Source organism: Gallinula chloropus (assembly GCF_964237585.1).
Source record: "Gallinula chloropus genome assembly, chromosome: 4".
Classification (NCBI taxonomy): domain Eukaryota; kingdom Metazoa; phylum Chordata; class Aves; order Gruiformes; family Rallidae; genus Gallinula; species Gallinula chloropus.
Genome location: NC_140088.1, coordinates 54092973 through 54107408, shown reverse-complemented (window position 1 = coordinate 54107408; position 14436 = coordinate 54092973).

Sequence of the window (14436 nt, the reverse complement as noted above, 5' to 3'; positions counted from 1 at the left end):
TTGGGAGATGGTTTAGTGGTTACAGTGGTGTAGGGCTGATGGTTGGACTTGATGATCTTGACAGTCTTTTCCAACCTTGAAAATTCTATGAATCTATGCTGGGCACTGGGCATTTTCCCACCATATTGTATATAGCTACAGCCAAACAGCAGCCTGACTGTGATGCATCTCCTATATAATCTAGACGCCATATGAGGAATCTTTTAAGTTCCACTGTGCTACCTGAAAGGCTCTTTTATGTGACCTGTTTCATGAGCTCTCCTTATCGCCATCAATCATAGATTAGGTTCAGAAGAAAACTGCAATCAAAGAGTTTGCAAAAAGACACTCCTGCAGCATGCAATGCAATATGGAAAAGCTCACGACCTATATACCCACAAGAACAGAACAGCAAGGTTGATCTGCGGCAAAACTCTTCCAGCAAAAACATGGAACAGCAAGCTTTTTAATGGCAAACTCTTCTTATGCTTCCCAGCTAAGATGTGCTTCCTAATTATGATATAATGTAAGTTTTTTGACTTAGGTCTTGCATGATAAGCATATTAAATGGCCATGATGGGCTACAATTTATTATGATCATTAAAAATGAGATACTCAAATTGTGGTTGGTCATTAATCACAGTCAGTAGTACAACAAATAAATGGAGTGTAGTGCATCTTGGGAATCTATGGAAAATAATTGATTTGAATTGCCACAAAAATAGAACAAATGAATACTTGTATACAAAGGCAAAAAATAAAGAGATAAACACCGCAAATCCTATCAAAGATAATTTTGAAATATTTTCATTGCTGTCAGTGCCCAGAACATTTACAGATACATTATTAAGAACTCTCCAAATAGAAGCATACCAACTAAGGGAGCTAGTACTTTGAATGTAGGCATTTTGACTTGAATTCATTGTGCAATTTTTACTGATAGCTCATTTTCTCTTCTGAAAACTGGAATAAAAACATGTGGCATGTTCTTCAATTTAATTAATATTTATCAAAGTACTTTAGGGTCTTCTGCTGAAAGACTGCAGCAGGTTTGGCATGAAAACACTGACCTTCTAGGCTGGCAGAAGAGCTAAATACAGATGTCACAACTTTCTTAACATTAGGTACACAATCAAATGAGTGAAAAAAGTTCCTTGTAACACTGAGGAAGCCCACTGGATTGAGAACACTGGGAAGGTTTCCTTGCAAAATTCCTAATCTTCTCCTCTGCAAGAAGATGTACCTGGGAAAACTGCTAATGGAGACAAGATTTAGAGAATTTTGGTTAAAAAGCCTCATCTTACAAATGAGACCAAACCCACTGGGGCCTTGAGCAGCCTGGCCTAGTGAGAGGTGTCCCTGCCCATGGCAGGGGGTTGGAACTTGATGATCTTTAAGGTCCTTTCCAACTCAAACCATTCTGTGATTCATTAAGACTACCTTTACATCTTCCAAGACATCCAGGCTGTGTCTGCGATAAAAAGGGAATCCAGCATAGTAAATGGCTAAAACAGTTGTCCATAGTCTGTGGCAAAGATCCACACATTTTCCACATCCATTAAACTGATGTTATTCCACAGACCCGGACTGACAACCTATTGATTATTGCAGTACGCTGACTATCACAGGAAGAAACTTCCAGAATACAGTTGAGTTTAAAAGACTCACTTGATCGTTATTTCATGTAAAGCTCAGTATATTGAGAAAATGGAGGCTAATAGAAGTGGGTTCTCATTTCTCATTGCAAATGAAGGAAGTAGATGTTGTACAGTCCAGGTCTTCCTTCTCAAGTTTAGGTAGTTATTGTCCTGTTAGCATGCTACTCTAATTTTAAACTTTATATCAATCACTGCTGCCTGCAAGTACAATTTCATACAAAGGGTATCTGTTCCATTGTCCTTCCCTCTAAGAAGAGAAATTGCTACAGACTTCTGTTCAGGAGATACAGCCCTGAAGCATATTTTTGTAGCTATGACATAAGCATGAATAAAAGACTGTTTTCTAAATGGTGATGAGATGCCTTTTTAAAGCATGTGAAGACGCTTGTCCTTTTTTGAGTTGTACCCAATGCAAAATGATGCCAGGTAGAAGTAAACAGAAGTGAGCATCAGCCACATTTCAGACTCAAATACATGGTGCTTTGTAGCAACAGCTGTGCCCTGATGAAGCAGTCGAAAAAATGGTCAGCATTTGCAAAGAGGGGAAGAAAAGGGGGGGAGAAAAAAAAAAGAAGTTATCACCCCTGCAAGAATTGTCTGGGACCAGATGTTAAAATCCAGTACAGCCTGTTTATTTCAGAAGAGGGTGTTGTAAAAAATGTTAATCAGGCGGTTTTATGCAGTTTAGGTTGTTCTACTTGACTGTTTTATGGAGTGATACTATTGGTATTAAATTGTTACGCTGTAAGTAAAGTCAGCCTGCCACAGATCAATGCAAAAGTAATAGGTATTAATGCAGGGTGAAATTACGAAAGAAAGCAGGAGGGTACTGTGGCTTTCACTTACATATGGCACTTTGTAAATACAGACGCAATACAGAAGAAAATAACAGAAAAAAAAATTAATCAGGAATCAATATGAAATTCTCCTCCCACATATTGGCAGGAATGTTTTTTGGAAAAGCATAGCAGAAGCTAATGGAGAAAAACATCCTGGAAGAGCCACGCAGCACCCCAACCTGCACACGTAATGCTTCGATCAAGGGAAAATATGCAAAATTCAATTTCCTACTATACAGCTGTACCAACATAAATCTAAAGTAATCCCGTTTAAATAGTGGCTTAAACCTGCATAATTGTAAACACAACTCGGGGCAAGATTCAGGCCTCCTAAGTTCCTGCTGGACTGGAGAGCGAGATGAGCCAGTTGGTACCAGGAAAAGATCTTCTATTACCACTTCTCTTAAAAAGAAAAATGCCTGGCTGATGACAAGTAACGGGATGCTTTTGGAAAACAAGGAAGTTCCAAGGAGCAACCCTGCAAGAACCTGTAAACAACAGCACCCACATTCAGAAAACGGAGGGGATGGAAGCTCCAGGCATTGGAGGGGATGAAGCACTCCAGCCCAAATAACTTGCCCTAAAGTCTCAGAGTTGAGGCAGGATCTCCTAGGGATCCCCTCCTCTGAGACAGTGATGCTGTGGTTAACAACATAAGATTTTCAGTATTTTGACACCTTTTCAGTCCAGCTCTATCTTTAGACTACACACAGAAGTGCTCATACCACAACAGTGAGAGCACCTGAGTTTGAAATGCCAGAACCTTTGACTGCTAGCAGTAAACAGGAATCTGAACTAACTATGCATTAAAATTGAAAGCAAAACAGCAAGCTTGACTGCACCATCTATTCAAAACATCCAAGACAGCAAATAGTGGGTGAACACATTTTTAGATGTTTTCGATTCTATAAGGTCAAAGAACTTCACAAATAAAGGGGTCTGACAATATTCTTTGCTTTAGTATTGAGATGAGAATTTCAGAAACCAAGGCATGTGGAGGGATGGGGTCAAAAGTGGCTGTCTTTTGCAGCAGGGTAAATCCTACCAGTGCTCTGGAATTACGGACAATGTCATAAAGGAGAGGGCAGAGCCCTCCGCAGCTCTGAGTGACTTGCCCTCTGCCACACACCGGTGGAGCTGCATGGATTAGAGTCAGTTTACAGAATCACAGACTGTTTTGTAAGGGACCTTAAAGATCATTAAGTTCCAACCCTCCTGCCATGGGCAGGGACACTTCTCACTAGCCCAGGCTGCTTAAGGCATTATCCAACCTGGCCTTGAAAGTTCCAGGGAGTTGATGTAAGCACTGGATGAAATGATACACAAGCAGGCAGCAGAGTGCTAAAGGTACAGCAGTGTCCTGACAGAAATCCCTTGGTGGAAAATTAAGGAAGTGTGCAGTGCTATTATTTTATCTTCTGCTTGGACTTAGAATATCAGAGGATTTTGTGACTGCCAAACCAGTGTTTTACCTCTTTTGCTCCTTGGTGGTTACCCCTCTTAACCTTGTGCTGCTACTTTCAAAAGATATTCAAAGCAGATGATTTTACAGATGCTCCTGACTGAGCACAGCCTAATATATTTACCTTAACACAATGTAACATAGTTTACTGAAACCTCAAGCAGATACAGACATCTGTCATACACAGGACGCTTTGCCTGTAAAATTTTGCCAATGCTACACCTGAAATACTAATTTTCAGTAATAATCACCTATCCCCTTTTTGTGTTTTAAAAGTGTCAAGATGCCAGGAGCTGTTAAAGATTATTTTAAATGATTTTTCATTAGTTTTTCAGTGGTCTTCATTCCAGAGATAAAAGCAGATTGCAATAAAGTAAGATGGCAAATGAGGAGGGACTGGGCACATAAAATAGTTTTACTTTTTTGGTCAGGACTTAGAGCAAGCAACTCCGTGTTTGGAACAGTGCACACATGCATGGATGGGGGAATATCTCACATGTCTGTCAGTATGTTCAGCATACTGACCAGAAGTCTCCCAGTCATTCTACTCTAACGAAAAAAGGGACAAAGTTGTCTGCAATGCTCCCACTTCCCTCAATGCCTTAAGCCCTTCTCCAGCGGGTAGTGTCCCTTGTTACTGGTTTTGTGACCACTTGGGTCTAGAGCAGGTCTGGTACATGTGGCTCTGATGTGGAAATGGTTAATACACTACAAATGCTGAGATCGTGCAGCCTACAACCAATGCAACTGGTGAGAAATGACATGACATCTCCAGTGACAGCGACTCTAGGCATCACGCATCACAACACAATTCAAGGCAGCCCTGGCTGCTGTGCTTGGAAACAGCGATGTGGTAACATCAGTACGCCACAATTAGCTGTGTCCTTGAACTCCCAGATTCACTCCATCAGAGACCTTTCCTTTCACTAGCTGTTTTTTGCTATTAATGCCGTGAGAATAAAATGCTGGTGAATGAACGGCAACAACAGGAAAAAAAAACCCAGCTGAATTAAATTATTATTTGTAAGACATTCCAAGATATTGATCTGCCTGACTTATAAGTAATTCATGCAGTTTAGTGCTGAACAAAAGGCACAATTTTAAGAAAATGTGCTGTAGGGCATAACTTGGAGAATAATTAGAAACTTAAAATTACTTCTTTTGACTTAACACCTTCACTTTTACTTCAAAATAATGCTACATGACTCAATAGTATAATGACAAGAGGTTTATGAAGAAAATTAGGAACAGAGTTGTTTTTTTTTGCATTAGGCCTGTGAGAATTTCTCGCGGATAATCTGATCAATACTTTGCTTCACCCTTTGACTTTCATATACTGCGGATCATTTAAAATAAGTAGAAATAAAAGGAATGAAGAAAAGGCTGGTCTGCTTATATATTCAAACGCAGCTATGCTTAGAAAAATGTAGATCCCGCTATTACTCTCATAAAACACAAGCTTTTTCTTTAAAAATGTGAGCATGACGTAGTCTGTTAAAGGTCTTTTCTATGCTATCATCCATCCAAAATCTTCTGTTGGATTTAAATATATTTGTAATGCCATAAATATGGGCAGGAGGAGAGGAGTGGTGAAAGAGGGAGATTGATAGGAAATGACCTTAATAAGATTTACAGATTGTTTAATCTCGGGGCGGGGTGGGGGGGAGGAAAGATCCATTAGAAGTATGCCTAATTTGTGGTTTAACCCCATGTTTGACATTTAACTTGGTTTTACCAATTCCATAATCCTTCCAGTCTTCAAGCCAAAATGTCTTTTAATTAAAAAGCTATAAACGCGCCCCTCTGGCCATTTCTTAAATCTGCAATCCGCTTAAATTTCCCCTCAAAAGCCTAATCCCCTTAGTTCCTTAGAGAAAAGCCCAAGGCTGTGGCGCAGCGCCCGGAAGAGCTGAGAAGCCTGGCTGGACACTGCACTGGGCAAGCAGGAGCCTCTTGTTCCTTACCTCACCCAGATGGGCTCAGGTGCTCACCCAAAACTGGGCTGTGAGTCAGGAACAACATAAAGGTGCACACAGAGGCCCTTCTCTAGCTCATCGGGCATAACACCACTGTTCTCTGCTCAGGACATGGAGGGCTGTCCCACCAAAACAGATCCCTGATGGTATGGTAGGATCCAGAATCTCACCTGAGGTGTCTCCAGAAGCCTGAACATGCAGCTCTCTGCCTTGTTGTGCAGCTCAGGGCCATACCCCTCCATCACCTAGACTCCGGTGTGATTATTAAACATCGGTGTGCAACTCCAGCAGGGGAATAGGCTAGGTTGCTAAAATTACTGGTCTACTAAACAATGAATCCAGCATCATCTTTTTAGTAACAATTACACCAGCCAGATCCTTCATATAGACCGACAGATAAATCATGAATAGCTGAGTCTTCAGATTTTTAATTTCCAGCACTATTTAGCATCAATAAGAAATAAAGACAGCCACTTTAATTCCAAGCTGCAGTTCAAAAGAACTGAGACAAAAAAGCAATATCTATGAGATATGCAAGGAAAACTAGATTTTCCTAAAAAGTTTTGGGTTGCTTTTTTTTTTTTTTCCTGTCTTTGAAGAAAACACATTTGTACTTAACCAGGGAAGGCGGGGGGGGAGGGTTTATATACTGTGCCAAATTATTGTTCTGTCGCAAAATTAAAAATCAAGATTAGAAGCCAACCATATTTCTCAAACATGACATGTTCTTTACACCATATGCTCTGAAGAGAGATTCATTTAATTGTTTGGAACAAGTCCATATAGTTGTCAAATTCCAGGACTCCACCCAAAGTCATGTAATAGGTTTCTTCAAGGTGCACAGCATCACATTATGCTGTTTTCCAGATCCGAATTACATTCCTCAACATAAAAGACATTGACAGCATCTCAGTCTGATAATAAATACCCAACCTCAGAAGGCAATGAGAGCTAGATCAGTGCTTCAGTGCTAAAAATGACAATGCAGAATAATCCATATTAAACAGAGAGAATTAGATACCTCAGAGAGGTGGTCACAATAGCCAGCCTGCTGGGACACCAAAACCAGCCAGACTAAAGGAAACTGTGATTCAAAAGACACCGACTAAATTGCATGCTACAGAACCAAAATCATCTCCTTGGATAACACTTATCCACATGCAAGCAGGTTTTCTGATACTCCAAACTGGACAACCAAGGTCTGAGCAAAGCACCAGCTGAAGTCAGCAAAAATTTGTTTGCACACTTAGAAGCATCCTAGCCTGACCTACTTGCTCCAGAATTCACACACAGCTGGGACAGACCAGCACATACCTAAACACTGGCCAAAGCAGCTTGAAGGGTCTTGAGCTTTTAAATACAGGCAGACCAAGCCAAGTTAAAAGGACAAAATATAAGATGGTGGTAACTGTGCAAATTCACCGTGCGATTCACTTTTTACATGGCAACCTGGGGCTTACTCTTATATGTTCATGGGTGCTGTTTACGGTGGGAAAGTGGCTGTGAGACAAGGGAAGAACTAGCTGGGAGAAAGCAAACTGAGCAGACCCGGAGGGAACACCTGAAATGTTTACTCGCATGTTTTCTCATTATGTTTAAAATCCATTTCCACTGAAACAAATGGAAAGTAGAGAACAATGTGAGTTATAGCAGTGTATCATGTGTTTCTGGGCCAATTAGACTTTTATGGTCTGCTTCCAGAACTGGAATGTAAAAGTTACTTTCTTTTTTTAAGACTAAATTAATTGTTCACAAGTCTAGAGTATACTGTGAAGTAAAAAACCTGTTTCAGAGTGACCTATGAAGGAGGAGAACAACTGCAGAATCCATTCTATAAGGGAAGAGTCAACCATTACTATATGCAATCAGGGAAATCATGGAAACCATCAGCAGATATCTAGCTAGAGATGGTAACAGACTGAGAAACCAAGTCGACAAGGGAGCAAGAGAAAAAGCATTTCAGGTTGCAAAGTCATAGGCACCTTAAGCTGAGCTCCGTTAGCCATTAGGATGGGCTACAGTACCCTGGAGTCCTGCTGTGACTAAACCTTCATCAGAGGAGAAGCACCAGCTGCCCTAGCATCTCCCCCAATGTCAGAAAAGATGGTGGAGTAGTTATACTTCAGGAATTAAGTATTATGTCATTAGCATTATGAAGTATTACACAGATTATGGTGGGTTTCTCTTTCCCTATAATAAAATGTTATTTATTAACCAAACGCATGTTTGCTTCCATTTATAATCGAGTACCATGGCAAAACTGGAAACTCTCCCTCAGGGGCAGCAGGTCACTCCCAGCTGCAGTGGAGTCCCCTCAGGCAGGGGAGGGCCAGGCTGCCGCCCTGTCCCAGTGCCTGACTTGGCTGCTGACAATGCATACCACAGGTATAGATGATTCTATCTTGCTGTATAACTGCTAATAAGAAAACCTGACCAGAGCTGGCCTGGTTTCTGCAATTCCTTTAGGGTTTCTCTGGGCAGTATGGATGTATAAACACTAATACCTGCAACCAAATGCACGCTGCTCATCATTCTTTCATCTCGTTACCGTAGATAACAACTTTATCTGTATGCAAGGATACAATTTAAAGAAAATAATAGTATTTTTAAAGCCTTGTATCAATGCCTAGTGCTCACACTCCCTTAATACATGGTAATAGTCTTCCATAAAGTTGTGTTCTGAGTTAAGCTGAAGGGAGACGTACTAATTTCAGTTTCAGGCTTGTCTTTCTATATTCATGGACATTGTTGTTCTTTTGAAATTTAACTACATTAATTTACTTCATGTTAATTTGATAGCACTAGGTGCTAATGAAAAAAGTTCTCAACAGAAACCCATGAGTCTTTCTAAAAATGCATTTTGGTACCTCCATGTACCGCTATTTACTGACAGGAAAGCACAGGATTTAACTGTGTACCTTCCATGCTTCCTGTGTGATTCTGCTCCTTTGATCAAACCTCTATTTGTGTTGTAAATAGTTTACAGATAAACACCTCAGAGGATACATTTTTCTATGCCTAAATGGAAATGACCTTCTCTGAATTACAGACCAATACTTTTCCTCTTTTCTTTGCTCATTGTACGGAAGCTCTTAAAAGCATTATAAATCGTTAAAAGCTAATGGCTCCCATCTAGCTTTTTACCTTCAACACAGCTCTAAAAAAGGAAGTTAAATTATATTTTCTACTTATGATTGTCAGTTGAACTGCATTCATCTCTCTTTGTATCTTCTTATGTAGTTTTTCCAATAATTACAACATCCAGCTTTCACTACTTTAAATATTTCTAGACATAATACATACATATTTATATTTATCTTAAAAGACTACGATTTAGAATGCTGCTGACATTAAAATAAGTAACTTCTTCACTGTAAAATATCATACCAGTAGATAGTATACATCAAACTAACACATGGATCCTCAAAAGGGATGTTACATTTCAAGCAACTGTTGGGTCATGGCGTTACAGCTGATTAAGAGAGACGCTCTTTCTAACTGTAGAAAAAGGGAATAGTGAAGACTTAAAAGGTACAGAAGCACAATGTTGCAGAGAAACCTTGCGTTAATGTTTCTTTACTATCACAAAAGACTCTCCTGCTGTTCTTAACTTCTTGCTGATATGCTAAATAACATCACAGATTAATGTTGAGGTAAATGACATGCAGAAGGGACTAGAATCTGTGGAGTAAAGACTTCCAAAGAATAGCTTGTCCTAGAGGTAGTGCACAAGCTATATAAATTACCAGAGTATATGTGCTTCTGCATATACACAGAAAACCTAGAAATGAAAGTGTCAATCATTTGTATGCATATCTTCAGGTATTCAAACAGCATAATCAGCCCTGACCTGTTCCTTGTTGCTATATTCAGTCACCCTCTTTTATGCCACAGCAATATGGACTTCTGTTCTCCCTCCAAACTAGCATGGTTTTCATAGACATCTTGAAGAAATTCTCCAACTATATACACCAAGTTCCTGTGACACCATGGCGGATGAATGTAACCAAAGACATTGTTCGGCCCTTCAGACTAATTCATTTACAACACCACCACGGCGACAGAAGAGGAAGCTGGAAGAGATACGTGCATCTTCAATTTCCTATCTACCCAAACATATTTCTCCTTGGCATCACTCATGCTTTGACCACAGGTATGGATTTGTTTAAGCTCAGGCCCAAAGACAGGCAAAACCACTTTTGGCAGATTTACTATCTTGCCTCAGAGAGAAGACAGTTATTGTAAATCACTGGCTAGGGGACTGATGTTATAATCTTGCTGTGACTTAGATAAAATTATCTATATTTATATCTGAACAATCTGAATGATCTTGTCAGTGTATTATCTGGGGGTAAGAGATGTAAATTGCCACGACCTCCATAAACTCTGGTGGTTTTGGATGTTGCACAATCTGAACAAACTATTCGCCTCCTCTCTCATTGTCCCAGAAATGCTCTTATTGAAATATTATTCTTAGAACAAAATATATTAAAAAATCTAAACCACATTTATCACTAAACATTATATGTCATAAATACTGATTCTAAAGGAACTGAAATAGCTCAGAGGTTTTGATCTGTAGAACTCTTTGCTGGGGTCTCTGCCAGAAGGTTCTCACACACAATGAGAATTTTCTATTTTAAGCTGGCACTCTGTGAATACTACCAAAAATTGATAAAAATATATAATAAATAAAACTTCCCACACTGTGAAAGAATTGCAGTTCTCTTTGGCTAAGGCTGTCCAGGAGAGGTATGCTCACAGAAGCATGCCATGATAGACCAGGGCCCTCTTAATTTCTTTCTATGTTCTGAGCCCCAGGAAACGTATATGCTGGTTTTGTGGTAGTTTGGACAACTGAAATGATTCAAGGATTAGAGGATATGACAGAGGAAGAGCAAGCAAGGGAACTTAATTTAGACAGCTTAGAGAAAAAGAGATTAAGGGGATATAAAACTGTATAAATATCTTCAAGGATTCAAGGAAATAATATCAAGGCAGGAAAAGGATTTTGTATCTTACCTAAGAATGGTTAATAAATTTACTATCCCAAAACTATAAATAGAAAGTCTTGTTTCGGGAGGAGGAAAAAAATGGCTAATGAGATTAATAATCGTCATGTTCAAGCAGAGAAAACAAGTGAGGTTGCTGCACCACAACCAGAAGAAAATAGAACAGCATGAAGACAGCTTGCAAACGTGCAATTAAAAGAGCCTGCAAAGGGCAAGGAATTGATACTAAATCTCAGGTTTTATTCTGTTGAGATGTTCACGAGCAGGGCCTTCTGAACCTAGGAAACCTTTTGTGGCTCACTGTGTGATTGCTTTTCTTTACATTGGATATGGAGCAGCCCAGAAGTGCCTACTGTTGGTGTTTTAATCACGTTTTGCAATACCTAGGCTTCTTAAAGTTTATGTGTGGGAACACCTGGCAGCCTGTTTTGCCATTTCACCTTTCTGAGCAAAAGTAGGAAAATACAGTCTGGGTGCTTCAAAAGGACTCACAGGACTGAAATAACATTAGAAACAAAAACCCAAACCTATTTCTTATTCAAATTTTGCCTACGCTATGATTCTTGAGCACATTAGATTAGCAGTGTTGGAAAAACAAATGAATGATCCTAAACACAATTTTAGTCTCTGTAAATCCATTAAAACAGCTGAATGATAATGAAAATAATAGTGTTCTTCTCAAAAGGACTTAAGTCAGCCACAAAAAACCCAAGATGGATGCCCAGGATCTTCCCTGCTCCCTCCCCCCCCACCCCACCCCCCCGCATCATCTCCTATTAACTTTTGAAACTATGTGTATTAATTCCAACTACATTTCGTGAAGAGTTAGATCCTCAATAGGAACTACATTTCAGTAAGTTTAGAGGCAATCAGGTAGCCAAGTAGAGAAGAGAGACTCAAATAAGTGCCCTCACTGTGCAAAAAGCTGAGAAATAAATGCACCATTATCTGCTCTGCTCAGCACGCCAGGTAGCCCATCAACAGGGATGAGGCGGGCGGTTATCCTCAGGCAGCTCAGAGCTGGGCACAGCTGGAGCTGCTGGGTGGTGGTCCAGGGATGAGAGAGGCTGCTGAGAGAACTGGCAAACGTGGAGACGGTGAAGACAGTATTTTGTGGAAGATCACAGAATCAAAGAATTGTAGGGGCTGGAAGGGACCTCAAGAGATCATCAAGTCCAACCCCCAAAGATATTTGGGATGAACGCGGTAGAAAGCTTGAGTACATAGAGGACTTAAAACATGTAGGGAATGAGACTTGAAAAGTTTCTCTGGCCACAGAATAATTATTTTTTTTTTTTTTCGTAAAAACTGGGCCATATATGAAATAACAGGTATCTTCACTTGTTTTTGTTATGTGCTGAGCCTCTAAAGTAAAGCCTCTGGAGCATGGATTCTTTAATCTAAAACCTTCTAACCCACCTTAAAATATTAAGGGCCTGTATTATATTGATTCTTCTGTTTAATTCCATGTTTTGAATAATACATCACAGAAGTGGCAATGCTTTTATGATATGTTAGTGTCATACATCATAACTAGCACCACTGCTCTAGTGATGTATTATCCACACAGTGGCACTAACCAGAAAGATAAATGCTGGTATACGGACAGCTACGTACGTCTCTTGAGAAATAGGGATAAAGACAGATTAATTTATACACAGGCTGAAATCCAGAAATAAACAAAATGTCTGTCTGGTACAGATTGCATACGACTTTCAGCAGGATGTATATGCATCTTTACAAAAGAAGAATCTAGAAAGCCATATATTTGTTTTCAAGTCAAATATTCTGTGAATAAATCTTGATTCTCTTGAGTGAAAGGAGCTCTGGCAGGAGGATATAACACAGAGCTCCCTTCCCTCACTGAATCAAGGTTGGATCATTCCAAGCGTTTTTCAGTGCCTCAGCCTTTCGTAAAGAATCAATCCCTTATCTTTAAGTGTTTTCAGAATCATGATATCCATGGTATCCAAAGAAGCCTCTTCCTGCCAGCTTTCTTACATGTCGTACTGGTCCCATAGATAATTTCTGTACAGTATGTTACACTGTTCTGCCTTTGATTTTCTGTTTCTCTCGCAAGAAGAGCACACCCACATTACTCCCTCATTCACACTGCAAATCTAAAGGTCATTATTTGCCTGCAAATGTTATTTGGTTTCAGCTGCCACCTTTACTGAGGTCCTTGACAGTCCTGCACAGGAAGGCATTTTGCAAAAGGGTTTCTCTCACTTGGGAACGCTTACTGACCATTCTGCTTATCTGGGAAATAATCCATGTCCCTAGCCTCGATAACTGTGAATTCAGGAGGTGCTGCTACGGTTAAGAGCCAGGATGCTCTGCGATAATGCAGAAGGCCCCCATGCCCTACTGCCCACCCCACCAGTGCTTGCTGTGGAGCCCACCCCGCAAAACCACCCTACAAGAATTGTTTCAAACTAGTCTTGTTGTTTTATCCAGTTCGTCTTCCACAACAGAATCAAACAAAAGAACAGAATTTGGGGAAGGAAAGATTCATCGTTGACATTTGAGACTTGTCAGATGAAATAACTACAATACGCTTCCCCCTTCCACCTACGTAAATAGGAGTTGAAGAACCAGGCACGTGGTACACTAGATAAGATTTAATTACCTCATAAACCACAATGGTTATTCCAGATTCTGTGGTCTATGAGTGAATCATATTAATTAGGGCAGGATGAATCAGCTCAGAACTAATGGACTTGACACCATGCCCATCCTCTGAGCAGAACCAAACCCAAAGCTTTTCTGAGGCTTAAAATGCTTTGTTTGCTTTTATTAATTAATCTATTGGTACTAGATGTGAAAGTACTTCAAGAAAGATTTAAATTTTTCTAAATTATTCAAAACTTAGTCACTGCTATAAGCAGCTTTTATAGGACAAGAACATCAGTTCTTGTGAGATTTCTAGCCCGATTTTCTGCATTTTTGCCTGAGGATACCGCTATTCTCTTGGCTTCTAGCTTGTCACCTTACTGTGAAATCACCAAAAATACTTAGGAAATGCCAAAAGAGAATCAACTAGGTGGAAGGGCGTGGGGAAAAAAAATATCATGTATACAAACATATCCCTCAGCAAACTTCTGACTACTGAAATATCACCCCAGTGGAGTAAAATTAGTGGTAACAATTGATTTATCAATCACTACTGTGCAGCATGCAATGCTAACAAGTTGGTCTGTCAAGTCTCTTAGCAACGTTAAATCTGTCAGTCAGATGGTACGGGCGATAAGATGAGGCATATGATAATGGAATTTTCCAGATTTGTTACACTTGCTGGATTTTATCTTGTTTTGTAGTGCAACCCCTTCCTTCCCACGCGGCTAAAACAACATGTCTTCTTGCTACCTCACAGTCTGGAAGAGGCTCCATAACTGCCTTCTTGCCAGGCAAGTGGGAAGTGAAGATGTGGTGGAATACTGCAGATCAATTAAACAAATGACAATGGCAGCCTTTGGCGGCTGGGCGCCACTGTTGTAGATTTAATAGTGT